The sequence below is a fragment of the Rhagoletis pomonella genome, unplaced genomic scaffold, assembly GCF_013731165.1.
Source record: "Rhagoletis pomonella isolate Grant_MI unplaced genomic scaffold, Rhpom_1.0 Rhpom_scaffold_00004, whole genome shotgun sequence".
NCBI classification, from domain to species: domain Eukaryota; kingdom Metazoa; phylum Arthropoda; class Insecta; order Diptera; family Tephritidae; genus Rhagoletis; species Rhagoletis pomonella.
In genome coordinates, this window is record NW_023458558.1 from 83,699,402 (window position 1) to 83,715,630 (window position 16,229).

Consider the following 16,229-nt stretch of genomic DNA (forward strand, 5'->3'; position numbering starts at 1 on the left):
GTCGTTTATTGGAACGAATCGAGAATATAGGAGGACAAAAAGGTTTACTCCATATGTATTTGACAGATTTCAATGAAATTTGGTATCCAGGGGTTTTCGTTGTCAATGTTTCGAAACTGATGTCAAATTTTCAAAATTCAGAATAGCGTATAGCGTAAATGTATAGAATGTTATGAAGCTCGGTATCCAGAGATTTTCGTCGCCTGTGGTTTCGAAATTGATATTAAATTTTCAAAAATCGAAATGGCGGATACAATATGGCGGACCACTTGTTTTTTAATTATAGTTTGTTATGAAACTTGGTATTCAGAGCTCCTCGTTATCTTTGATTACGAAATTGAAATTAAATTTTCAAAATTCAAAATGGGTTCAAATGGTGCTAAGGGTAATTCATTGCGTTAAAAGTAAAACGCCTATTGTTCGGGACGCCATATTTGAACCTCCATTTTGAATTTTTGAAAATATAATATCAATTTCGAAATCAGTGACGACGAAAATCTCTGGATATGAAGCTCCATAACAATCTATACATTTTTGAGTAAATCGTCCACCATATTGGATCCGCCATATTGATTTTTTTAAATTAAATTTTAATTTCGAAATCAGTGATGACAAAAAGCTCTGGATACCAAGCTTCATAACAATCTATACATTTATTAATAAATCGTCCGCCATATTGGATCCGCCATTTTGAATTTTGGAAGTTTAATTTAATATTCGAACTCAGTGACGACAAAAATCCCTAATTACCAGTTTCATTGAAATCTGTTAAATACATATGGAGTAAATACCAAGCTTCATAAAAACTTATACATTTTTGAAGACATCGTCCGCCATATTGGATCCGCCATTTTGATTTTTGAAAATTTAATATCAATTTCGAAATCATTGACGACTTAGTTTAATATTCGAAATCAGTGATGATGGAAATCCCTAAATACCAAATTTTATTGAAATCTGTCAAGTACATATGGAGTAAACATTTTTGTCGTCCTATATTGTCGATTCGTCCCTATGTGACCCGGTAGAAATCTTAACAAAAATGAACTACGTGACAATCAGACAAATACAGTTGTTTATTGTATCCAAAGTTGGTACCAAGCTGATAAGTTTTTATCATTTCTCATAATTTTTTTTTTTAATTCAATTTATTCGAATACAAAGGATATGATCATTCTTTTTCGCTTTATTCCGTATTCGAAAAATTATATGTTTCAATGGACATATCGATTTGAAGACATAATTTAGAATGAGATAATATTTTTAGCAATTTATTTGAGAAAAATAAAACATTTAGATTATTGTTTGTATTTTCGTCGATTTTACAATAATAAAATAATTGATATCAAACAAAACACCTCTTTGAGGTAAAATTTTCGAGTGACGAAAGTTGAACTAGAAACACAAAATTTATGATATCAATTTCGTGACGAAAATTATACGCATTTTTTAACTGCCTTTGAAACGTACGGAAAATTTTTTTTCTATTCATTCCGAACGTTTGCGAAATTCCGTCTACTGCTAGAAACACAAAATAAAAAACAGAACTTTTGCAACGACTCGTATGTATAAAAAAGATTTTCCCTACGTTTCCAAGGCAGTTAAAAAATGCGTATAATTTTCGTCACGAAATTGATATCATAAATTTTGTGTTTCTAGTTCAGCTTTCGTCACTCGAAAATTTTACCTCAAAGAGGTGTTTTATTTGATTTGGTTTACTGAAGATATATATATATATATTTAAGCCGAGTAAGTCCTTGCAGAATGATAAGATGTTAATTGCAAATTTTCACAGTTGAAAATTTGTATGCAATGAAAAAAATTAAACGCCACCTCAAAATTATGCGCCCGTTCGCCCCGCCCTAAAGCCGGCCTTGTATGTATGTATATGAAGTGATGGGTTGCACGAAATAAGGCTTCCGCTGCGTTTTATTACAAGCTTCAAGAATTCTCTCTATTCAATATTTCAACGACAGAATATTGAGTTAGTGATGACGGGTTGGAGGCTTATTGGGGTTTGTAAATCGTTATCGTAGGAATGCAATATGAAAATTAAGGGATGCGAATATAAGGAAATAGAAGGGAACGGATTTTCTTCCACTTCCTTATTAATGCAATACAAGTAGCAATCGGTAGAACATTTTACGATCCCACGTCGTAACTTAACGGTGAATGGGGGTAAGGAAAGGCGGCATCATTTAGTAGGAATCGCATTGCGTACTTTTACGAACATGAAAGTAAGATATTTTTTATGGGGAACTTTCTAATTTCCTCGGGTTGGATATCATGTGGGGCAGAGCAGGAAAGCAGAAAGGAATCAGTGTAACATCATCCCCAGACTAGGCATCACCCCTACCGCTGCATGCATACACACTTACATGATGTTTGATGGCTTAGTCAAAACCAAAAGGAATTGCTTACGGTATTAAGGAATATCAGTGAGTAGAGAAATTGCGTTATAAAATTGTGAAGGGATTAAGCTTCCGAAATGCATTGGCTTGGAAAATGGTTTCCTGGCGATAAAAGCGTGCATTTTCATAGTCTCAACACATTCAATTCGAAATTAAATTTCTATTCGTAAGAATGTTCATACTTCATTCGTTAAATACATGGTAAAATACACACGTACTTATGTACATACATACAGCAAATAACTTTAAAGTTTTAACAGACGCATGTACATAAGGCACGGCCAATGGAAAAAGTTTTGTCTGGCTAACAGTAGCTTTTATGAAAATGAGCTTCGTCGTCAATAACACTGTCAGCTCAAATCGGTGTTGAGTATAAACAAATGCGAGTGATAGTTTAGGTTAATGGCTTTTTTCGAGCTTAGCTCAAATAAGGAAGATAGCCTTGATTGAATTCTTGCACACAATTTATTGTTTAATTTGGTAAAGTTCTTGAAAACTGTTCTTAGAAAATACTCATATAAAGGGTTATTATAGGCTACTATAAAACACGCTGGTGGCGCTGAAGTAGAATTATTTATAAAAGTCGTATGATTAACCCATTTCGTTCAAATTCGCAACGTGAGCTACCTGTATGATGGAAAATTCGTTTCCTAAAAATGGACTCGCTTGAGTTTAGGTAGTTAGAAAATTCGTATATTTTATAAAATCTGATTGAAATTCATAATGCGTATTTATTTTATGACAAGCAGACGAATTTACTTTTCAGATGGCTAAATTAAGGATGCGTTTAAGTATGAATATGAAGTCCGCAACATTATGTAAGCGCACCTTTGTCTGACGCCCTCATACACCCTAAATGCGATCTTGCGTCTACCTCCGATTGACGAAATAGCGCGGGGCGGCCGTTGTTACAGCAGTAATACTCAAAGAAACCAGTTCATAAATATTAAGACGAATGGTAAAAGTGGCTAATTGACAAGGAAAGATTCGACCACATCCGTCCAAGAAGGAACACGGTAGTTATAACAATGGTTTCATTTGAACGATATTCAAGAAATCACACGACTCATTTCATTCTGTGGGACAGCGAGCATTTTGAGCCCTCCTATAACTGAAAACGCTCATCTGTGCTCTTAAGTTATAGGACTTTTATTGGTTTACATGGTACATCGGACCAATGATGAAGCTGCAAGATCATAGAAGAATATTACGTACGCTTGGCAGAGGTCACACAGGTGGAAATAAGACCGTCAGCAAAACTCATGACATCGAAAGGGATTAGTATTCCATATGGTATCACAACGCTACTATTCTTGGCCTATGTGTGAGGAGGATTCTGCCCTTTAGTCGTTTCAATTTAAACTAAAAATGTTTGCTTTTAAATGATATTTTTGTATTGGCCAAAACAAAAGATCTAATTAGGCGCCGCGAAGCAAGCGGGCATTGGCTAGTTTATACTATTTGTAAAAACAGTTTACTAACAAAAGGAAAAAATAACTTTGTTTATTCCAAAAATACAATCAAACAAAAAATATGATATACATAATTCATTTGAAGAAAGTAATATTCACAAAATATTTTTAATTAAAGAAAAGTTTAACAAAGCATTAAAAAAATACGCATATGAAAGAGCACAAACCCAGCTCGTTTTAAATTTGAGTGTGTACGTTATAAAATATGTCGTTGTGAATTGCACAGATGCTTTTTCGTAATTAAGAAGAAAAAAACTATTTAATTTTATGTTCCTTCTGATGGTAATTGAAATCGGACCCTCCTGGCAACAACTAATTGTATCAAACGTTCCTGCAGTACGGGGGAGCGACTACAGGATAAACACCGTCAATTACCGACCGACTACTTGCAGTGTATTTCATCGATTACTTTTACAAGGCAATGTCGGTAGTCACCATCGGCTCTCTCTGCACTACCGGGAGTTACTAAAGTAGTCACCTGCGTGGTTTATGGGCGCCCTCTGTCATAGTTTTTCGCTATTCTGCTTCCGACTGGTTCGACTCTGCACTACCATGTGCATTACCATGGGATAATAGAGTAGCTACTTACTTAGGAGTCGGTGCAGTAGCGGTTCAAAAGTAGCGATTGACTCCAGCAGTACTGGACGGATATGAAAAAGTATCCGAGACGTGCAAAACGCCATCCGTGCAGTGAAAAATGCTTCATTTTAATACGGGCGTATTTGAATTGAATATTTCCATTATACGTAGTGTATGTATAATGGAAATATTAAATTTTGCACAATTTTCACTTGATTTAAATACGAACATTTTTAAACGGTAATCATTTTTGCAAAGCGTTTTTTTCCTCAGTGTAATAAAATAACATTTTCGCTTTATTTTCTGACATTCGGCTGCCTTGTAGTCAAATTTTAAAGGCAATTTTTCAAATAGGGCCGTGTCAAAATCTTTCTTCTCGCTCTAATTACTTCACCTGGTATAATTCCGCCATGGCATGGAACAAACAAAAGTTGCCGTTCCGGTTCGTAGCATAAATATGTACGTATGTAAAAAAAAGAGAATATTGTTTTGAGTTTTATCTTCAGTTAAAATTTCTGCATTATCATCACTTACTTTACTATATCCGAACTGTGGATCTCTTTAACTAAGACGAAGCGAACATGTGGTAGGATATAGTGATGTAAAAATATGTAAAATTTTACTACTCTCAGACTTCTTAATTTGAATGTATGTATACTCGGTACAAGCACGTGGGATAAATGACGCAATAAACAGGTGAAGTAATAAACCCGCTTCATCGCTTTATTTTCTGACATTCGGCTGCATTATAGCCACATTTTTTAGACAAATTTTCAAATAAGGTAGTGTCAAAATCTTCTCACTCTAATATTACTTCATCTGGTATAATTCCACCATGGGTGGGGTGCATGTAGGGATGCAAATTTTGAGGAGTAACGTCGATACATCGTTGTCTCGATACATCGGAGAAATCAACATCGATGCCAAAATAAATCGGCAGAAAATCAGCGATATATCGATGGTTTCCGATGTTTTATAACTTGCTAGGCCCTAGTGAGATTAAGAGCCAATTTCAAATGAATATTTAAACGGCACTTAAGTTTACTTGTGGATTGTTGCTTAAATGCCATTTAGCTTTCGTTGGATTTCAGACATGGGCGTAGCCAGGATGAAATCTAGGGGGGACTATACAAAAAAATTTCAAAACCAATCATTTACCAATAGAGGTAAAAATGTTGTACAAATACACATAAACAAAAGTTCACAAAAGTTGATATAAAACTATTCGTCGATTTAAATACATAGTTAACTTTTTACTACGCATGTTTATTTTACGAGGAGGAAGCATCGAAAGGTTAACCCTGTCAGTGTGAGGCTTTAAACCAAACTAAACTTCCAACCGTCATGTACCGTTCCCCCCCCCGGTACCACCATCAAGGATTTCGTCGGGATTATAACATTCTATGACTGATAAGGTTATAGGTCTATTCTCTTCTTCTTCTTCTTCTTATTTGGCGCTATAACACGCCAGTCGTTTCTCTTCTGTGCCAACTGACGCCAATTTGAAATGCCAAGTGATGCCAGAATACTTTCAGAGCTGGAGCGTCGGTGTCCATTCGATCGACACGGTCAAGCCAGTGGAGCCGCTGTATTTTAATTCGCTGTACTATGTCCATGTCATTGTAAATCTCATACAGTTCATCGCTCCATCGTCTGCGGTACTCGCCGTCGCCAACGCATAAATGCCCGTAAATCTTCCGCAAAATCCTTCTCTCGAATACTCCAAGAGCCACCTTATCGGATGTTGTCATTGTCCATGCTTCTGCGCCATATACCAGCACGGGCATGATGAGTGACTTATAGAGTGTGGTTTTCGTACGTCGAGAGGGACTTTACTCCTGAATTGCCTACTCAGTCCAAAGTAGTACTTGTTGGCAAGAGTGATTCCGTGAGTGAGAACTTAGCTTTCCTAGCTAGAGTCATCTACCTTGACTTAAATTAAAGGTCTTGAATAGAACTAAAACTGACTTGTTGTTCGAGGGATATAAAATTGTGTGAAGGATGCATAGCTGCATGCAAATCATAAAAAATGCAATATATAACGAATTTTTCAAATTGAGGGGTAGACATTTTTTTTCGTTTTTCAAACAGTGGAATCGTGTTTCGCGTCTCAAAATTTATAATATTCTTCTCCTTCTTTATTGGCGCTGTAGCCGCCTAAGCGATTTTGGCCGAGTCCAAAACAGCACGCCAGTCACATCTCTTCTGTACTAACTGACGCCAATTGGAAATGCCAAGTCCTTCTCCACCTGGCCTTTCCAACGCAGAGGAGGCCTTCCTCTTCCTCTGTTACTAGCATCGCGGCCCGCGTTGAATATTTTCAGAGCAGGAGCGTTTCAGTCCATTCGAACCACATGGCCAAGCCAGCGGAGCCGCTGAATTTTAATTCGCTGCACTATGTCTATATCGTTGTAAAGCTCATACAGCTCATCGTTAAATCGTCTGCGATATTCGCCATAACCAACGCGTAAAGGTCCGTAAATCTTCCGCAGAACCTTTCTCTCCAAAACACCAAGAGCTGCCACATCAGATACTTTCATTGTCCATGTCTCCGCGCCATACACCAGCACAGGCACGATGAGTGACTTATAGAGTGTGATCTTTGTACAACGAGAGAGGACTTTACTTCTCAATTGCCTACTCAGCCCAAAGTAGCACTTGTTGGCAAGAGTGATTCTCCGTTGCATTTCAAGGCTGACATTATTATTGGTGTTAATGCTGGTTCCCAAATAAACGAAGTCGTCTACTTTTTCAAACTTGTAACTGTCAACAGTGACGTGGGTGCCAAGACGCGTATGCTCTGACTGTTTGTGTGATGACAGGAGATACTTCGTTTTGTCCTCGTTCACTACCAGACCCATTGGCTTTGCTTCTCTATCCAATCCCGAGAAGGCAGAACATACGGAGCCCTTGTTTTACCGATAATATCGATGTCGTCGGCATACGCCAGCAATTGTACGCTCTTGTAAAGTATTGTGCCTGAGCGGTTCAACTCTGCGGCTGATTCCGCGGTAGTTGGCGCGTATGGCGGGGTCGCCTTTCTTGTGGATTGGGCGGAGCACACTTAAATTCCAGTCGTCGGGCATGCGTTCATCTGACGATATTCTGCATACGAGCTGATGCAAGCACCTCATCAGCTCCTCGCCCCCGTACTTGAATAGCTCGGCTGGCAGGCCGTCAGCTCCAGCAGCTTTGTTGTTTTTCAGTCGCGTAACCGCTATTCGTACCTCGTCATAGTCAGGCGGTGGGACAGCTACTTCATAATCATCGAAAAAATACAAAATGTTTTTTTTTATACCCGAGCGCACTTGTGCACAAGGGTATTATAACTTTGTTCATATAACGGTTGTTTGTAACAGGCAAAACGAATCGAGATAGATATAGACAAATGTATGCATAAATGATCAGAATGGAAAGAGAAATCGATTAAACGGTGACTGTCTGTCCGTCCGTCCGTCTGTGCACACGATAACTCGAGTAAAAATTTAGATACCTTAACGAAACTTGGTACGTGAACTTCTTTTGGGCGTAGGACGGATGGTATTGAAAATGGGCGAAATCGGACAATAACCACGCCTACCTCCCATATAACGGTTCAGAAATACGAAAACTGCGATATTTTAGTAACTACTGAAGATAATTCACTCAAAATTGATATTTACAATGAGTTTCAGACGGAAAACATGAATATTATAAATTTTTAGAAAATGGGCGTAGCCACACCCACTTATGGTTACATGTGTATATCTTGGTAACCGCTGCACCAATTTCTTCCAAACTTGGCACAGTTGTTGGTCCTGGTACAGCATACCCAATGGCCGAAAATTTTTAAAATCGGACAATAACCATGCCCACATCCCATATAACGGTAATTTCGAGAAATACAAAATCTTCGATAAATCAGTAAATATTAAAGCTAATTTATTCAAAATTGATGGTTGCAACAATTCTTTACCAAGAAATATGCTTATGATAAAATTTTGGAAAATGGGCGTGGCACCGCCCACTTGTGATCACATATATGTATCTCCCTAACCGTTCTAGCAATTTGTACCAATTTGTATTGTGCTTGCCACATAAAAGCAAACCGATGAAAATTGTTGAAATCGGTCTAAAATTACGGCCGCTTTTCATATAATGGTTAGTTTCAGAAATGCTTGAAATTTCAATATTTAGAAATTTAAGGACGCTAATTTACTTAAAATGTATACACCCCGGCTTATCATGTAGCGGTAGCTTTCGGAAAGGTGGAAAACATATATTTAATACTTGCGCCGGGTATTTAATGTTCGGCTCCGCCCGAACTTAGACTTTCTTTCTTGTTTTTTAATATATACGTTGGATTTCGCACGTTTTTTTCGAAGAACACTATTTTTGACCAATTTTTTTATTAAGTCAAGAAGTGATTGTGGCTCAATGCAATATTTTTCTGTATTTGTCAATGCTATTTTGGCTTATTAACATTTTATTTTTAATATTTTTATCGAGCTTTGTACCACGATTGTTTATTTGGAAAAATTGAAAAAGCAACAAAGTGTAAGCGGTAGAAGTTATAGCAGCTATTTCGGAGATCAACACATCTCCTCATCAGACTTCTTTTTTCTAGACTTCAGCGGGGATCGAACCTGCGTAATCGATGTTCAAAGTCAGAATCAAAGTCAGAAGCGTTAACCACTGAGCTATGTACACCCCGTAAACTCTTATTGCTAATTCAATTTTCCTTACTACGGTGTATTTTTCTGAAAAACGTTTGACTAAAAAATATGATTTTTAAAAATATAATTCATTTATAAACAATATATAATATAATAAAATAAAATGTCTATCATACTTACTTACGTACAAAATTTTTGATTTTTATTTCCCCCAAAGTTTTTTCCGTATGTCAGTAAACTATTTTTGTTGCAATCAGTATAAATAATCAATGGGAATTTTGGCATTATTTCCCATTTAACCTTCGGAGGACACACCTTTTTTATTTGACGTGAACGACACACTGGGGTAAATTGCACCCCAATTGAAATGTTGCTTTTAAAACACACAGCTTAAGCTTTTTTTGCATATATTACGCTGGAAATATTTAGATAAAATAAATTTAAAATGAAATGTCTTATTGAATTTTTCAAAGGTACAAGATCATATAATTGCATGGTTAGCTTTTATTGACATATCGAAAAAGTTTATCAAAAATAGGCTTTGCACTGGGGTGTCTTACACCCCAGTGTGTCTTCTGAAGGTTAAAAATGAAATAAAGCTAATTTTGTCAAACGAGTAACGAGCACTTAATTTCGATCATGACTAATCATGTCCACTTTTTCTATCACATATGTACCACAATTTCTTTAATAAAATTGATTTCATCCTTCTTAGCAAGGGACCGAATTGTATTCAACTCGTTGCATTTGCTCAAGGTCAAATGGAAAATTTACAAAACAAGAAACCCTTGCACTTAGGCAAAACAATTCTTGCCAAGGACATATAATAGATAGAACCTACGCACCGTTTCTGTGCTATTTGACGCCTTTACGCAATCGAACTTAGCTGTAAATGTTGTTTCGTTAAGCATCACTGATCATATGACAAACATACACATGCGTACACGTACGTACCAGGGATGTTGCGAATATTTGCATTTGCATTTTATGCGAATGATTCGCATCATCTTACACATTCGCATTCGACACACTGAAAATAAAATCTGCGTAAACATAACGAAAACTTGCGTACATTTTACGAAAGTTTTCGTAATTTTGAGCCACGAAAGTTTTCGTTCATTGTACAAACCCGTTTTCGTACATACTACGAAAATATGAGACATCAGATCTTAGTACAGTTTACGAACGAATTTCATACTACTTGTTAAAGAATTTCGTACTATTTCTTTATTTTTTTACGAAATTTTTGTAAAATGCACAAAATAGTTCGTATATTTAACGAAATTATTTTCCTAAAATCTGCGGTTGTTTCGTAGAACTTACGATTGCTTTCATTCACCACACTGTAAAAAACATAAGACGAATTATAACACAACACTTTTATTTTGTTTTTATTCCTAATTTTAAGCGTTTTTCTTTAACAAAATGTTTTGCAATGTGTTTATGTGGAGGCACTTGGCAGATTCGCAGCTTCACCGATGTTTGTTTCCTTGACGACTAAAAATTAAAGTAAAATTATAACGCGTCTGAAAAGCAAGTTTCAGTGAAAAGTCATACACGTACTTACTTAAAAATTCGCAATGCCACGCGGTACACAAAAATATGATGAAATATTAAACTGACGGTAATTTAGTATATTGTACGAAAACATTCGTCTGTTGTACGAGTTAAAAAAAAATGTTTCTGCATTTGTTCTATGTACGAAAGTATTAAGTAAATTGTACGAATACAGAATTGTAGATTTCGTAAATTTTAAAACGATACGTAAATATTACGATTTACGAGATTTGTTCTCTAATTTACGAATGTGTTTCGTAAAATAAACGTAAGATTGCGTAAATTGTACTGAAAAAAGGCTTTACGAAAGTCCTTTCGTTATATTTACGAATGGTTCTTAAAATCTTGTTTCGTTGTGAAAAATGTGTTCGTATTATAAACGAAAGTTTCGTACATTGTACAAAAACCAAGACTACGAAAGTTTTTCGTAGCACTTTTACGAAATTTTATTTTCAGTGCATTGGCATTCGCATAAAATGATACGAATGTTTTGCGAATGCGAATGTGTACATGACAGAATATTGTTGAAATGGCTCTACGTCTGTCTAACCAGGGTGCGACCTTTAGCTTCAGGCGCTAAACGGTTAAGTAGTATATCAAATTGATGGATCTTCAACAAGTACTGCTAAAAGTCTTATAAGCAACCTAGAAATAATTTTAGATTCCTCCAGCGAAAGCGAAGGCTCGGATGTAGAAACTGGAGACATTAAAAAATGTAAAGTTATAGCTCAATTGAAGGCCTATCTTAAAGAAAAACGAGCTCTTCTCGGTTTGACAGATCTCGTTCAATGTTCTAATAATTTAAAAAAATGTTAAGTAATAAAAACGATGACTTAAGCTGATTAAAGCTTTTTTAATGTTATTCCTAACATGCGCATTCGCATTCCGAAAATTCGCATTCGCATTCGCGAATGTGAAAAATATGACATTCCAAACATCCCTAGTACGTACGCACATGCAAATACATACATATGTATGTACATATGTGGATACATTTGCATGTGGGTATGTGCCCGTAGTGTACATATGTATGTATGTATGTAGGTGCATTAATGAGCCCTTTAGTTGGTCAGTTATCTTTCTGTGTGCTGATCGTCATAGCCTACAATTCTAATTTCACAAAACGGGTAATAATCGTAAAATATTTTGACACTAAGGAATAAATGAGGTGCTTTTCAACATTGCAAGAACAACGTTAGCATAACAAATTAACATCGTAGTGAGAATGACCTAAAGAAGAAGAGAAGATATGCCCATGAAAATGTATAATTAAATGACTACAACGTCGAGCTGAGCCGATTTAGCCATGCCCGTCTGTTTGTACGCAATCTAATACCTCAGTTTTGGAGATATCCCACTGAAATTTGGTAAGCGGCTCTATTTTTATAATTTCTTGGAAACGACCCGCGAGAATAGGATCGACAAGCACCATCTTTATGCCGCGATGTCTGAATTTGGTATCTCCTGAAACTAATAGGGCTGTGTAAACGCCCTTCGATTGATACCCATATTTAAATAATTCATTAAACTTATTAAATAATTTGAAGGTAACTTTTTAAACTGGTGGCAACCCTCTTTCAATGCCTCAAAAATATTCTTGGCATTCAAACTAAATATTTCTTCGTTTGGCATCCGTATTTTTTTGTTTCATATAACTTGTGTATAAGTAAACTTAATTCGACATTTCAAGTAAGTGGCAACCCTATAAAAATATTTTCAAGCTACTACTTTCTGAAACCCCTTTCGTTTGGTACACATATGGTGATATATATTTTTCTTACCTAATATGATTTTTTGAACAGGTGGCAACTCTCCTATAGTTCAGCTAGGAAACAAAGATTTTCAAAACCATTTCGGTGGATACCCATTTTGTAATAATTGATTTATTTTTTCTATTATCTAATTTGAATATAACTTTTTAAAAGGTGGCAACTCTTTTCAAAAAAATTAAAACCTTATTGCACAACTACAGTCCAAGCCTTTTAATTTGACACCTCATTTTGGAAAATCGAACGAACGGCGCAGATATGAGGGCGGTGATTAGTAAATACTTGAAATTTAATTTTTCAACAGGTGGCAACTGTTTTCCAAAAAATAAACCCAGTTTGCACATTTACAAGCCAAGCGCTTTATTTTGATACCGATTTTTGAAAATTGAGCGAACAGTCCAGATCTTTTATCCTGAACAGAAAATAAAAAATCGGATTTCAGAGTATTTATACACCCTTATTCTAGAACCCGAATTCCCGTAATTCGTAATTCGTAGCCATGGGCGTAGCCAAGTAGGGGCAGGGGGGGGCCCGCCCCCCCTAACTTTAAAATTTTTGCCTAGATATTCAAAAATAGTACAACGAAATGCTTGCTTGATAATTTCGGCCCCCCCCCCCCTAAATTTCAAGGTTTTTCCTGTATATATACTGTATAACAAATTATACTCCCAACGCTAACAAAATAATTAGTTAATTGATTTAAAAAGTAGATATGTGGATCATCCGGTTCTGTATCAAGTTATTATCTCTAACTTCAAAGCACTTCCATTTTAAAAGGGTAAAAACCTGGCTGCAGTCTACAATGAGCAAAAATTGATTGAACGGAAACTATAAATAAATTTATAGTTCAATTGTTTATTACTTTGTCTTTAGGTTTGTGTCTTTTCTATGCGTGCGACGAATTTTTGTATAACAGAACCAATCTGAGAATATTGATAAAACTATAGACCGGTTGGGTGAACAGCCAAAACGTTTACTTCTTAAGTGTGACAAAACAAAACCAAGTAATATATTTAGCATAAATAAATATACCAGCCTAAAAAATCTGCATACTCAAAATGTTCAATACGTCCTCATATTTATACATACATATATATCATTTAACGTTTTGTCCGGCTATTTGGTTTATTATACAGGTATGTAGAGCGAATTTAAAAAAAAATCATCAGGGTTTAGTTGGAATATTCGTTTTTGGCCACTATGTTTTGTACATTTCCCAGTACTGCAAAGCTTTTGACTGCCATCCACCTGGGAGTGGCCAGAAGTGATTCGTGTGCTCGTGGTTCAAATCGCAGCTAACTACGTCCGGATATTTATATCCATGAATACTCTGGGTAGCGACCGAACGCTAGTTTGGGAGCGAGGTAAAGTGGGAGGGCGTAACACCCCGCGTGCGCTGGGGATTAATCGGGATGGTGCCTCTGCCCGGCGACGTCTACTACAGTTGCCACGTAAAGGAGTGCAATTCGGTGTTGGATTTGTGGTGGGAGAGAGACCGGCGTTCACTCTAGTGTACGAAAGTCTAGCCACAATCCGCATCAAAGCGAGATTCTTCAACATCTCATTCATATGTGCCAATGCCCCGATGGAAGAGAAGGACGAGGCATCCAGGGCTCTCTTAGCTTAGAGCGTACATATTAGCGCTGCCCCCGACACGTATAAAAATCGTGCTTGGCGATTTAAATGCCAAGGTGGGCAACGAAGGGATCTTTGGTGCCATTGTCGAAAAAATAAGCCTCCACATAGAAACGGCGGGCTGAGGATGATCCACTTCGCCGGGGCCCGAAACTTGGCAGTATGTATTACTGGCTTCTAGCATAAAAAGATCCATCAAGCTATTCTCATTTTCGTTGTTGGTGTTTCCGACAGGGTAGGAGCGTGATGTATTGAGGAAGGATTTTCCCTTGATCCCTTGTCGAATTTGGTTTGCAGACAAACCGGTTTCGGCGTTGTGCCATCTTCAGTGTAATTTTTCGTTCTCTTAAACTACATGAATGTCTCCACATCGAAAAACGGGAACCAAATCGAGCATGTTGTGATAGACGGAAGGCATGCTTCCATGTTTTAGATGTACATACGTACACTCCGAGGGCCAAACATCGACTCGCACTACTATATTGATGCATCCAATATACGACCCAACCTCGGAGAAGCAAAAAAAGGGCCCCCAACAAGGCAGAGAAAGTTCAACGTCGAAAAGCTGCAATCAAAACAGACGGCCAACGGATTCGGCGCTCGACCCTCACACCTGCAGTGAGAGAGCACTCTTCAATAAACCGACTTGCGCGAGCAGTGGAACCACATTTTCCTCTCATTACTGGTAAGATGAGGAGTGTGAGAAAATGCTTGAAATGCTGGCCGACAGAAAAACACCCGATATTTATAGCAGAGTTGAGCGACTTACGGAAGGTTTCAAGACTCTTGTGGGAACAACGATGGTGACCTAGTGACCGATGTCCAGAACGTACTCAGATTATGGAGGGAACACTTTTCGACCCTTTTGAATGGCAGAAGCACTGAAAGAAGTGGAGAAGACGAACCCGAGGTCCCACTCGATGAAGATGGAGTCGATATCCCAGCGCCTGACTATGACGAATAGTGCCAAAGCTGCTTGAGCTGACGGCCTGTCAGCTGAGCTATTTAATTACGATGGCAAGGAGGTAATAAGGTGCATGCCCGACGACTGGAATTCTAGTGCGCTCTGCCTAATCCACAAGAAAGGCGACCCCGCCATGCGTGCCAACTACCGTCGGATCATCCTTCTAAGCGTAGGTTGCAAGGTCTTATCGAATGTATTCTCTACGATAGACCAGGTATTCACAGTATGCCAAATCTTGGAAAAGACCCGCGAGAAAAGGATCCGCACTCACCACCTATTTGTCGACTTTAAAGCCGCGTTTGACAGCACTAAAAGGAGTTTCCTATATGCCGCTATGTCTGAATTTGGTATCCCCTCAAAACTCATACGCCTGTGAAAAATTACGTTGAGCAATACCACCAGCTCTGCTCTGTTGCCGTTCGCCACCAGACGGGGTTTCAGACAGGGCGACTCTCTTTCATGTGACTTCTTTAATCTGATGTTGGAGAAGATAATAAGATCTGCAGAACTGAACCGCTTAGGAACAATTTACTACAAGAGCGTACAATTGCTGGCTTATGCCGATGACACTGACATCATCGGTAAGCAAAACCGCGAAGTCTGTCCTGGCTTTTCCAAGTTGGACAAGGAAGCAAAGCGAATGGGTCTGCTGGTAAACGAGGATAAGACGAAGTATCTCCTGTCATCAAACAAACAATCAGCACATTCGCGCTTTGGCACCCACGTCACTTTTGACAGTTATAATTTCGAGAAAGTAGAGAATTTCGTTTACTTGGGAACCAGCATTAACACCGATAATAATGTCAGCATGGAAATCCAACGCAGAATCGCTCTTGCCAACAAGTACTGCTTTGGACTGAGTAGGCAATTCAGGAGTAAAGTCCTCTCTCGACGTACGAAAACCACACTATAAATCACTCATCATGCCCGTGCTGGTATATGGCGTATTAAAATACAGCGGCTCAACTGGCTTGACCATGTCGTTCGAATGGACACCGACGCCCCAGCTCTGAAAGTATTCTGGCTTCACTTGGCATTTCTAATTGGCGTCAGTTGGTCAAAATCGCTTTGGCGGTTACAGCGCCAAATAAGAAGAAGAGGAAGAGAATAGATCTATAACCTTATCAGTCACACAGTTTTATAATCCCGACGAAATCCTTGACGGTGGTACCGGGAGGGGAACGGTA